Here is a 13,637-nt window from a genome sequence, read left to right as displayed (position 1 = left end):
AATATTTTCATATGTAAAGATATTTGCATATTGCTCTCTTGTGCGTATTAAGCAGTGCGTAAGCGAGGCGCAACTCTGCGCCGGAGTTTAGACCGGGTTAGTTTTGGTCTAATGAAAAATCTATTATAGTTTCTCAAAATAGCAACGCGCCAGCGGTCCGCCTCAGAACGCCTCCCTTTTTAGACCAGAACGCCTATGGGCGAACAAATAAGCGCTAATGCATTTGCTATTTAAACAGTGTAGCGCAACGCCTCAAAACGACTCTTGCGCCAAGCTGAAACTACCAAAAGACTAATGCGCCGCGCCTTGCGCCACACTGCGCCGGGTGTATGATAGGGCCCTACATCTTAGATGAACCTGATGTTGATCTTATGTTATTAAACCGTTGCCAAAATATATCAGCAATATACGGCTGCTAATGCTGCTAATACACTGTAAAAAGCAGTTACTTAAGAAGTGAGTAAACCCATTGCCTTAAAAACAACTAGTAGATGTTACTGAAAAAAATGTGAAGTATTTCTGTTGTAACTTAGAGCTATTAGGTTTACTTTAATTAAATGTTTATAATTATGCACATACTTGATTTACTTAGTCATTTTAAAGCAATGTTTATTCCAATTTTTAAAGTAAAGTCAGCTAAATGCTTTTTACAGTGTAATGAGAAGTCTGATCATGGCGCGGCTTGATGGATGAAGCTCTCCGAAACCCTGATTGATTTTGATGTGAATGTGAGAGCTCCAGCCCGGTGCGATCAGAGCAGCTATTCACTGATAACTGTCTGCAAATATCACATCACTCACACTTTCACCCGCTGACATCGAGTCCCTAAGATGCGGCATAACGGGATTTGCTGATCTATTAGAGAATCGAATAACATCGGGCCGCGTCTTTTACGCCTGCGCTGCGTGGCGCTTATCGAAAGCTGATTCAATCAAGCCTGATTTGCAGCTCTTGGGTTTCAGACGCGCCGCAGGAGGAAGAGCGCGCTGTGTGACACGGAAACAATCGCATGATACTGTAGTGTTTCCTCGGGGAGAGGGGGTTTCAGAGAGGTCTTGTTAGGACAGATATAATTAGCACACTTTTTTATAGGGAACTTTACCAAAAGTGTTTGATTGTTTCAATCAATCAATCAATCAATCAATCAATCAATAAATCACAATCAGGATGTAAAATAAAAATGATAAAACTTGTCTGCAATAAAAAAAAATGTGGTCATTCATTTTGGGTAACACTTTAGAATAACTATCCGTTATAACTAGTTAATAGAGCATTAATAAACTGTTTGTTAACAAGTTATAAATGACTTGTTAAATAAAAATTAATAGTTTGTTATTTATAACTGTGCCTTGTAGATGACCAATGGATAACTTACAAGCTGTTAGTTAAGTTGTAAATGACTTCTTAACTTTATTTTAATGATTTATAACTATACCTAATAAATTATTAAGAGATCATGAACAAGCTGTTAGTAAATTACTTGATAAAGACTTGTTAAGTATCAGTTAATGTTGTATATATGTTACTGGGACGTTATTCTAAAGTTGCAGCTATTCTTCATTTATTAACTGTTAGTACATGAGGAATAGTTGCAACTTTAGAATAACGTCCCAATAACATGCTTAAGCTAATAACTAACACGTAACTATTATATTTACTCACACTTTACAGATCAGTTGTTCACCATCTAATAACACCAGTGAAACTTTGTAGAACTTTAATAAAATACATTTTTATTTATTTTGTTTTCATGTTTAGCACTTGGGTTTGTATTCTTGTATACTGCTGTACTGCCATGTGATGGCTCAGTGTGTGTTTCTATACATTAAACACAACGTTCAACATTTCATCTGTGGAGTTTCTTTGGTAAAACACAGCACACAGAAAAGCCTATAATCGGAAAAAGGTTAAGATACAAACATTTTTTATTTTAAATATCACATTAAATTTCTGTAGCTTGAACTTGTTCCATCCATTTGCTGTTCTACAAAGTTTCACTGGTGTTATTAGATGGTGAACAACTGATCTGTAAATATAATAGTTAAAGGGCACCTATGGTAAAAAATCTACTTTTCAAGCTGTTTGGACAGATCTGTGTGTTGGTATAGTGTATAGACCGTCATACTGGGGTGATATGAACACACCCAGTTCTTTTCTTTCAATTTAACTACAAAAAAAAGGGTCGGCCAATTGGAGGTGTTTTCAAATCGATCGCACCATTACGTAGGTGTGCGATCTCCCCGCCCACCGAATTGATTGACAGCTGCGCGCATTAACATGTTCCGGTAGTCGCGTGTATATGTCAACAAGACCAGACAGACATACGCAAAGCAACCGGGAATAAAAGCTCTGTTCTGTTCGCTAGGATCAGCAATCATCATCACATGTGATTAAGAGTAAGTTTCACATGTTTAAAGTGTTTTAAAACAGAGTATGTGTGTAATTAATTACAGCGTTTTACTTCAGCTTTACTTCATCAGCACAGCCGCGTGTCAGAACAATTATAAAAGAAGACGCTTCAATCCCGGTTTGTGGAGGTTAAATCAGGTTTATTTTGTACATTAGCATAACAGATATCCACACAGTACTTGAGGTTAGCCTTAACTAAGCTAAACGTGCTCTGTCTGTCTGTCTGCCTGCCTGTGTGTGTGTGTGTTATCTGCGGTGTGTGTGTGTGTGTGTGTGTGTGTGTGTGCGCTCGCGATATTGTGTGTGACTCATCAATGCAACTTCACAATACTGATTAGTAAAGGTTAGTTCTTACTGTAGTATCTTACAAACGCTACGTGAGACCTTCTTCCTTTAAGTCTGTCTGTTGTCTGACGCAGCTGAGGGAGGAGGCATGTAGAAATAGTGGGCGGGAAAAACTCGTCTTAAAGGCGCAGTACGACAAAACCACCCCCTGCTGGAAATCAGTATAAAACAGCATCTTGTAAAAGGTATAATGAAAAATCTGATGGGTATTTTGATCTGAAACTTTATATACACATTCTAGAGACGCAAAAGACTTATATTAAATCTGAAAAAAGGGGTAACCTAGGTGCCCTTTAAGTGTTAGTTATTAGCTTAAGCATGTTATTAGGACGTTACTCTGGTTGCAACTATTCCTCATTTACTAACAGTTAATGAATGAAGAATAGCAGCAACTTTAGAATAACCATTAACTGATACTTAACAAGTCTTTATCAAGTAATTTACTAACAGCTTGTTCATGATCTCTTTATAATTTATTAGGTATAGTTATAAATCATTAGGCGAGGCAGTGGCGCAGTAGGTGGTGCTGTCGCCTCACAGCAAGAAGGTCGCTGGGTCGTTGGTTCGAACCTCGGCTCAGTTGGCGTTTCTGTGTGGAGTTTGCATGTTCTCCCTGCCTTCGCGTGGGTTTCCTCGGGGTGCTCCGGTTTCCCCCACAGTCCAAAGACATGCGGTACAGGTGAATTGGGTAGGCTAAATTGTCTGTAGTGTATGAGTGTATGTGTGAATGTGTGTGTGGATGTTTCCCAGAGATAGGTTGCGGCTTGAAGGGCATCCGCTGCGTGAAAAATCTTGCTGGATAAGTTGGCGGTTCATTCCGCTGTGGCGACCCCGGATTAATAAAGGGATTAAGCCGACAAGAAAATGAATGAATGACTATAAATCATTAAAATACAGTTAAGAAGTCACTTACAACGTGTGAACTAACAGCTTGTGAGTTATCCATTGCTCATCTATTTGACACCGTTATTAATAATTAACAAACTATTACCTTTTATTTAACAAGTCATTTATAACTCATTAACTAACAGTTATTAATGTTCTATTAACTAGTAATAATGGATAGTTATTCTAAAGTGTTACCTAATTTGGTATTATACACTTTTTTGCATATTTATTTATTGTATATTTTTGCTGAAAGGCCCCTTTGCTCACCAACACTGCATTTGTTTGACCAAAGAAACCACATCGTAAAAAATGCTGTGTTCCACACAATTCCTTCATGTTGTCCCAAGACGAATAAATTAACTTAATCGTTTTTACAAACTTAAGTGGATTGAACATGAAACAATTTTTAAAAAAGTATAGAGTCGTGTTGATTCAGCTCTTTTTAAATAATAGTTTGAACAAGCAGCAGTGCGGTAATAAATATTCACATGGTGTACACTACCTGACAAAGGTCTTGCCTCTTCTCCAAGTTTTAGGAACAACAAGTAATAACTTGACTTCTGGTTTAAGAAAAGCGCATTCACACATCCATTCCAAAATACCAATAATTCTGACATCATTAACCAGAAACGAGCTCTAAACGGCTGCACTTGTGTTTGTAAACATTTGACCACATTACAAACTCTATGGATGGATAAGTATTGTGAACAACTTTGATGAAAACTGTGGAGAGGTAAGCGCGATCGAACACCCAATAGGGGGGGAGAGCATGCTAGGAGCCTGGCGGCTAATCAGCAGGTCAATCAGAAATGATAAATAACACCTGTCTTTCTAGTGATTGGGCCGGAGAGACTCCCTTCTTAAGGAGAGCGGGAGGAGCAGTCGAGAGAGGAGAGAGCACACACACACGCACAGACACAACCTGCAAGTGGTGTGCATTAATAAAATTAAATACACTGTAAATTCTAACATGTTCAGTTTACTTAAAAAAAGTTTGGAAACCGATTGCCTTATTTTTGCAATATAAACTTACAAGGAAATCTTAAGTTAAGTTTAATTATTGCCTTGAAGTAAGAAAACTAAAACTTATAAAGTAAACTAACTGTTAAAAATTAAGTAAGTTTAATAGAAAATTCTAGTTAACATACTTGTCATTATTTAGTAATCTTACTTAGGGTTTTATAGTAAGATTACTTTAATAACTCTATTTAACTAATACTGTTCTACCATGTTCAGTTAACATCTTGAATGCTAGTAGTCTTAACATTGTTTTAATCCACCATTTTAAGTAATGTCAACTAAAGAAACTACGTGCAATCGGTTTCCACATTTTCTTCAATTAAACTGAACATAAAATATGTAGTTCAACCTACAAGTAATGACATTATACAGGTCTTAAATGTAAACATTTTATTTGACAAAATTAGCAGAATTTCACAATACACTTGTGATATTTTAGTATCACAATACACTTGTACACAATACAGTTTTGTAAAAACCTGTTGTAAAGTGCTGTAATATACTGTAAACAGCAATACAGACAAAAAATATAATAAACATGTTCAACCCTAAAACACAAGTTTTCGAAAAGGTTTGAAAATCTATCAAAAAAACTTTAAATACTTGACACTTGGAAAAAAGATACTTGAATTAGTGTAATTAAACATGCCATTGCACCAGCACCTTAAACATGGCAGCATATAGACACTCACAGAGGAACAGATATTAAGCTTTAAAGCTAATTTGTTAGACTGTGTAGTTTAGATTTTCCTACAGAAAATATCACATTAGTGTGGTCGAAAGTATTGAGTTTGGTATCAATCAATACTGAAATATTAAAAATATCCATTTTCCACCAGTATTTGAGTGCTACTGAGCTCGTTCTTAAACACCATTGATTGGCCACTGTGTTCACATGCTCAACAGAAATGACTGTGATTGGCTGTGACTGTCATAGGTTTACCATTTTTCACTGAGTCCAAAAAAAGTTACACAGACACTGAAGTGTTTCAAACCCATGTCGATAGCTGATTTGTTTAGAAGCTAACATATAAGCTATCTGGTGATGAATCGACTGATCGACAGTGCTTTGAAGTTATCCAGTGTCTTTGTATCTTTGCACCTGGTGAACAGTGGTGAAGTGTGGTAAAAATAATGACCTTCAAAGCCAATCAGTCATATCTACTGAGCATGTGAACACAATGGCCAATCAGTTCTTGCAATGTTAGTGGGAAATGGATGGACTTTTTTTTTATTTATTTCAGTACCGATTGGTACCAAACTCAATACTTTTGACAACCCTATAAATCACAATACACTTTTTTGGTAAAAAAAAAAAAGTGTTTTAAACACCAAAATGCTGCAGTCCTAAATGTAACACTGCAAACAGCAACATGTTAAAAAGCAACACTTTGTAATTAAACATGCCATTATACCTGAACCTTTAAACATAAAGCACAGCAGTATATAGGCACTCGCCGAATAAAACACATTACGCTTCCCTCCCAGCAAAAGCAACACACGTTGAACAAATTCAAATGCATTGCTCAAAGTCTTTGGGTAGTCCGAATTCAGTGTGTAAATCAAAGCAAAAAAAGAGACATACTGCATGTGGCAAAGTCCATAACCACTTTTCCTTCCAGTATAAAGGCCCACATTGCATCCATAATGAGGTTCTTTAGACATCTTCACACACGACAGTCAGCAGGCCAACATCTTCTGCACTGAAGTCCGACTCTACAATTACATCCTATGAATAGAGAAAGAAAAATAAGTAAAGTTTGATATTCTAAATGGCACTAATAAAGCCTGTAGTGGCCAGGAGACTAAAAGCAGAGGTGAAAAAAATACAATTCCTTGTGCTTAATTTAGTAACACTTTAGTAGGAACCAATTACCCTATTAACTAGTTGCTTATTAGCATGACTATTTGTGTTTATAGTACATTTTACATTCAAATGCTTCTTATAAGAAGGCCTTGCTATGGTGCTCCTTCTTCAATGTAGACCAACACGATGGATTTGCCTGTACTGCTTCTACTAGGCTTGTCATGATAGTGGAATTTATTACCAATCCATATAGTAATTTTAAAAACATCCATTTCCTGCTAACATTTAAGCATTGTTGAGTGTTATTTCTGTTAAGCATGTGAACAGAATGGCAAAACAGTGCTGTTTAAAAATGTGCTCAAAAGTGCTTAAAATGTTAGCAGGAAATTTGCTGCTTAAAATTGCAGCAGAGATTGGTACTAAATTCCAGTATCTTGAACATGATACTATTCTAAAGGAACAATAATTTTTTTTAATTAAAGAAACACTGTAATGTAATAAAACAAACTGCAGTAAAAGTACTTTTAAAACATTTTCAAGAAATTAAATGCAAATGTGTGAGAGACCAATTGGTGCTACATAATCAATATAAATATTTTGTAGGGAAAACTTAATAAATTGGGAACCGATTCATGAATGCATTTGGTTTTGCTAGATTAAAGCAGTGAGTCAAGTTTGCATTATTTAGCACACTTTTTAAAAATGTATTAATAACTATTTTTTAATAAGAAAATTGATGTTTTAGTATGGCTTTTAGAACAAGGGTGAAGCCATCTACAATCCCACAGCAGGTGACTTCACAGGGTTGGTTATAATACGGAGCATCTTTGACTTTGTGGCTTTTAACACTATCTTTTTACATCTTAATCCAGCAGGTTCTTTCAACTGAAATTATATTTCTCTCTACATATTACATAGGTATTACACTTATTAAGATTTTTTTTTTCAAGCTAATCTTCCTCCTTTTCAAAACAAGTGTGTTTAAAAATTAAAGAAATGCATTCATTACTTCACTGGCCTATGAAGCTAACTGACCCTGTGACGGCACAAGCTGCTGTATTTGCAACATAGCAATGCTCTTGCTCCAAAGGCCATAATATAACATCCCTCTTACTTTCAAATACTTACATTAAATGCATTTGTTTTATTTTTATAAAATTGAAAATTTTTATTAATAAGTGAAGTAAACTGGAATGACTGCTTCATTTCCAGTCTAAGAAAGCAGAAACAATAATACTACTTACAAAACACATCCTGAAAATTTCTTTAGACTCATCCCTCTAAAGGACTGAAAGACCCCGGAGAACTGCTGCCAGATGACCTTGAAAAAGTAAAGACAGGTAGACATGCATTATAGCCCAATGAAAACATCAAATGCAATTTATTGCAATCAAATGCAAATTATGATTCAAAGATGATGTCACAAAAATACCTTTGAATTAACTATTGAAAATTTCTTCTAGTTTTCTTCTGCAATTTTCTCCTGTTTTTTTTTTTTAATTTCAATCAAACGAGCAGTGTGTGTCCAATGCAGCGTAGAACTTGGATCTCACATTTCTTCCTGATATTCGATTGAATTCTGCAAAGATCCAATCAAAACATTATTAGTCATTAATAACATTCAAAAACACAAATTCACAAAATCACACAAAGTTTTGAAAAGAAAACAAACCTTCTGCAGCACTTGCATCAGCTGGTGTTTCCTCTATGACTTCCTTCTGGATGTCACTGTTGTGCACAAAAACGTAAAGTGTTATTGACATGGCTAAGCGAAATTCTAAAACAAAAAACAGAAATCAGAAACACATGCAATGATACAATGCAATGCCATTTAGCAACAGATGTTACACTTTAACATGACATAGTTAAATGCTCTTGAATAATAAAAGCTGCCAAATACTCCCGGCGCCTGTCATCAAAAGCATGAGCTATACTTGTCACCAAACAGTAATAAACACAACCCCCGATTAAATATAATCATGGCATTGTTGCTGGTGTGCCTTACTTTTATGCGCATTAAAAGTGGAATAAATATTTGTCTCAATTGATGTCTTTAAAAGGACACTGAACTTTCTGACTAGGGTTGCACGGTTTACTGGTACTATGTTAGTATCGTGATACTATGGCTCCAAGATACTGGCGGTGCCACTGTAGTTTGTAAACGGTAGTATTGTCATTAACAGTCTGCCTAAAATACATAATGCTGCATGTGAAAAAGTCACTAAAATACTTACACGATTCAGCAACAATAGATCATTGTATTTTAATAGTCTATGGAGCCTTCTAAGGTTGTAAAACTGTAGAATTTGCGCCTTTTATAGTAGCCTATTGCATATTTTGTGATGGTTCATTTTGAATCGGAATTCGTTTATTTCTGTTCCTGTCAATATGATATAATAGCTACAACAACCGTGACAATCTATTAAAAAGAATGACTCATAAAGTGAAATTTTGAATTACTTTGGATTCTTATCCGATAATAAGTGTGAAAAAAGTATGATAGATGAAAAACCCAAAATAGCAACAGGAAACAATTTTTGACCACTTCATATAGCCTAGGTTTGTTGGAAAAATGCTCTTTTCTTTATGTATCTTTATTTTAATGTATTTTTTTTGCTGGAATGAATACATTTTAGGTGAAGAGATGTGCAAATACTTTTTTCAACAATAAGGGAATTATTTAAATTCAAGTAGGCCTCTAATAACATATACAATATATTATTTCTGACATTTTTCTTTATTTCATGGATTTAAGTTATGAATTACAGTATTGCAATACGACTTGGTATCACCATACTTCAGCTGGTATAGTATTGTAACATAAATTAATGGTATCACAACACAACAACCCTATTTCTAACTAGTCCTCAGATGATTATTCAAATGGACAAAATATTCGGACTATTCTTGATCATGCAGTTCTTTGCTGAGAATTTTGTTAAATGTACTTTTAATCCATTAAACGATTTAAAATTACCCTGACACTCAGTATGGAGACGAGGTAACGTTAATAGAACAATTCATGAATATGTTCTATGGCTTGTGCGGTATTGTTCAAAAAGTTTTCTTTGATGCGTAAGTGCAAAACTTACATTTCCACTGCATATCAGCTCACAAACTGGTAGTCTGAAATAAAAAATAAATAAAGGGTATAATGATATTACAAACCAAATATGCCACTCACAATACTCTAATGGTGTGCTACATTTTAAACAACCTTGTAATTGTTCAAATTTATTTGCCCTAAATTGTTAAAAAATAGTGAAACCTTCTTTAAAAATGCAAACTAACAGGTTTGGCAAAGCCTGTTTCTTTACAGAAAGTTTGCTTATAACAAAGGCTTGTTGATGCCTTTGTGTGATATTGAGCAAACAAAGGGATGTTTCTGTGCTTGGTTGTACGAGTTATACCATTTCATCATTAACGTTATCCATCACACATATTCAGTCGCGTCTGGTCAGATTTATTTGTCATTACAGCAATACAAAACACTCAATAACGTAACGGCAACACTGGAATAAACCTTCAAAACGGCATAAGACAAATAGCATATAAAACAAATAAATGAGTTAATTAAATATCTCTCGCATTTTCATAAGTTTAACTTTAAGTTTCATAGGGATTGTTAGCATGAGCACACTTTAGCATCATGTGTAAATATGTATCTGCCTCATACAGTGAAACGAATCGTAATCGCATCGAAATCCTAAATTACCTACGACACTCACGGGTCCATTTTGAGCTGAAACTGCTTTATAATGTTCTAAAAGCCTCGGCGGGTTAAAACTGCTGCTGCCCCGGCGATCATGGAGAAAAAACGACTGGTCTATTCATGAGCCGCTCGCTGACGCCGGACCGAATCACAGCTGATCTCCTCACCTGCTTCCTGCAGGTGATCTCATAAAAGTAAATCTTAAAAAAAAAACACGCATATTTTCGTCACAACAAGCGCAACTAAAGCTCAGCGATAACTAACGTTACTGTATTTGTAATGCGGATAAATAGGTTTCGTTTTCTTTTTTAAAAATGTAGACCTACAGCTATGTGTTAACTTTACATCTATTTGAACGGATCATTGCGTGCGCTCTTGCTCTCTCAGTGCATCATTTAAAATGGCGCGGCCCGCTCTTTTAGAGCATAACGCCCACTTTACAAATTACTACTAACTTTACAAATTATTAATAGTTATTAAAAAGGACTAAGCAGCTAAAAATAGCTTATCTAGTAAAGTAGACAGTATTGCAAATAACGTGCAGTGGTCAAAACGTTTAGTCACAACATCATGGGCTATTAATTAGTTCACAAAACAGCAAACAATTTCACAAAGTGCAGGAAATGAACAGATTACTGATACTATACAAATAAAATCAAAGTAGTAATTAAAACGAAAAGTTTACCTTGATTTACAGCAGTACATCTTCTCAATATGAAATCCTGTCCTTCAATGGCGGTGCTGGGTGGCGGTTGGTTGTGACTCGGGATGGGGGATGGGAAATCACCACCCAGTACGCATGCGTAACAGCATGGCTTAGCCCTTATAAGCAATTTTACTCAAATTACATTAGTTATGGGAACTTTATACCTTACTATGTCAGCAACACTAATGCATTTCTAGTAAACTCAACAATTAGCTTAAAATTAAGTAAACACACTAGAATTTTGATAGTAAGGAATACTATTCGCATTTACAGTGTATATTGCTTACCTGATATCGCCGACACTGTCTTCTTCTTGCCACACAACAACGAACTTTACTACAAAAACATATAGAGAACATTGTCGAGATGTTCGTAATATGTGTGTGTGCTGGCGCTCACGAGCTGCTTCACGGGCACAAGCAACGCGTCAAGCAACTGTTCTGATTGGCTAAAGTAGACGTCTCATGTTAGCACGTTCTAGATGTACACGCGCTCTTTCCGGCAATCTTTCTTTTGCGTTCACACAGCGCAACACTCTGGAAAAATACGGGTAATGTTACAACTTTTCTTTCTGGAAAATAGCTGGAACGAATATAGAGGTATTTTCAAAAAGGGCTGGTTCACACACACAGACCTTTCCGGAAAATTGCCGGCATTTCTGTATGTGTGAAAATGGCTATTATTTAGATTCTGATTCCATAATTTAGATGACATAATCAGTTTCTACACCTAGTAGATAACTTTTGCACTATATTTTACTGAACAATCTTAAACGATTTAAAAACTGCTTCTTGGTCTTCTGTTGTCACAGACAGTAGAGTGTAAACTTAGCTCTCACACTCATTCATACACTTCTGCTTCGGTTTAAGATAACAATATTTGATCCCAGTGCGCAGTTCTCTCCTCTGTCTCAGTAAATTTGCTGGGCACACACCGTCAGGTCAATAGGCCTATTTACATTTCTTGCTTGATTGCTTCACACTGATTCCTATAGAGGAGAGAGCCATAGTGCTGCATATAAGCCCTCTGTCAACGTTACTCCATTTTCACACCGCTAAATCTGTTTATGTGTTCTTCTCTGTCCTGAATTGATGAATTTGTATTCATAATACACCATCGCTTTCTCCATTCATCATAATGTCCAGCACTTCAGCCAGGGACTTGATATTTCAGCAGGGAGCAAACTTGTGTATAAATCCTACTATATACATTTATGTTACAAACATTTTAGTTTATTTTCTTGGCCAGAGGAATATCAATCAATTTAAGATATATGTGAATTAAGAGTACATTTGAAGTGCACCACTACAGTTTAAAAGCTGTTGAAGAGATTTACTAGCTTTACGTATTGGAAGTTGCTATATAATTCAAGAGTTCACACTTAGCTGATGATTTAATATAAGCTTGTTGGGCATGCTGTCCCTGGAGAGAGCCTTGAACTCAAGGGATCCTCGAGCTCAGGGCTCCCTTCTAATTGTAGAGGGGAGTTTGAGCCTAGGTAGATCTCAAACTCCTTGGCTGCGGTAGCTAAGGAAACACTTGAGGAGGAAGGGATGAGACTAGTGCCTGAATTGCTTAATCTGTCATGGATCATGTATATCTTTGAATGGTGGGAGGAAACCGGAGGACACGAGGGAAACCCACACGAACACGGGGAGAACAAAAACACTCCGCACAGAATCTCCCACCAGCCGGGCGAGGACAGGGCAACAGTGCTAATCACTGGGCCGCCGTGCCGCTCGATCTATGGAAAGGAGGAGGAGGGAGAGGAAAGGGGGGTTTCTTCCATACGAAGATAACTGTGGACTGAAACTGTGGTTATTTATAGTAAGTGGGGAATCATATGATTGGGAGGTCGTGATTAATAAAAACTTCACTTAGAGCCTGATCACTTCTTTTCTTGAGTGAATCATATTTTTGAGGGTCTTAACATACTTGAAAACTCACAACACTACATCAGAAGTGGCAAAAATGTAGGTTTGTTATGAGTTTCGGAAGTGGTTGATGCAAAATGGCTCGCCAGCGCCACCTATGGACATTTAATGAATTGGCCCCCGAGCTACATTTCATGCACATGTACAAAAATTGGCACAAACATCAAACATGCCAAAACCTACAAAAAAGTATCTTGCCATGAAATCCAAAACCAAATAGGAAGTTAGATATTTTTAACTTTAGTTTTTGTCATTTCCAGGCGTTGTATTTTAACGAACTCCTCCAAGAGATTTTATTCGATCGACAACAAAAATGGGTTTTGTCATCTTTACTGTTCGGTCGGAATGGGTCACCTTTATTAGGCTTGCGTTTCCACTACCAAGGGTACTCCTTTGGTGGGCGTCGTGTATGACAAAAAGTTTCAGTCGACGTCATTTTCGTTTGAGAATATGTCTACAGTAAAGCTGTACGGGTCACTTACATATCATATTAGAAGCACTTCTCACAAAACAGACGCTTTCAACATATAAATACTTCTGTATAAATGTTAATTACTAACTTTTCTATGATCATGATTTTATTATAACTGCAGATCAAATAGCCTACTGTAACGTCTGCAGTTATATTAAATACATAAGTAAATGCAACATATATGAACGCATACAGACCCTTACCGTACGTTCACACCGAAAGCGACGAGAGGGTCAAAGTAGCCGAAGTCATTAATTTTCAATGAGAGCCAGCGGGGATAAGCAGCGAGGAGCAGCGCAGCGTGTATTCGCCAGCATGGGCATCGAGGAGAGTTGAAATCAAGT

General features: G+C 36.4%; 2 long non-coding RNA genes across 2 annotated transcripts; both read right to left on the bottom strand.

Annotated features, from left to right (window-relative positions):
* Positions 1 to 5,037: 5,037 nt before the first annotated feature.
* On the bottom strand, positions 5,038 to 7,837 carry LOC147838622 (uncharacterized). The gene is made up of 2 exons (XR_015522430.1): positions 7,714 to 7,837; positions 5,038 to 6,391 (listed from the first exon to the last, which is right to left on the bottom strand). It is a non-coding gene; the product is annotated as an uncharacterized LOC147838622 (long non-coding RNA).
* A 64-nt stretch (positions 7,838 to 7,901) lies between these two features.
* On the bottom strand, positions 7,902 to 12,983 carry LOC147838621 (uncharacterized). The gene is made up of 5 exons (XR_015522429.1): positions 11,175 to 12,983; positions 10,867 to 11,003; positions 9,562 to 9,595; positions 8,142 to 8,197; positions 7,902 to 8,048 (listed from the first exon to the last, which is right to left on the bottom strand). It is a non-coding gene; the product is annotated as an uncharacterized LOC147838621 (long non-coding RNA).
* Between the last annotated feature and the right edge of the window lie 654 nt (positions 12,984 to 13,637).

The sequence above is a fragment of the Danio rerio genome, chromosome 22 (genome assembly GCF_052040795.2).
Source record: "Danio rerio strain M-AB ecotype USA chromosome 22, GRCz13ab, whole genome shotgun sequence".
Taxonomy (NCBI): Eukaryota; Metazoa; Chordata; class Actinopteri; order Cypriniformes; family Danionidae; genus Danio; species Danio rerio.
Note: the sequence above shows the minus strand (reverse complement) of the source record. Positions and strands in the feature narration are given on the sequence as shown.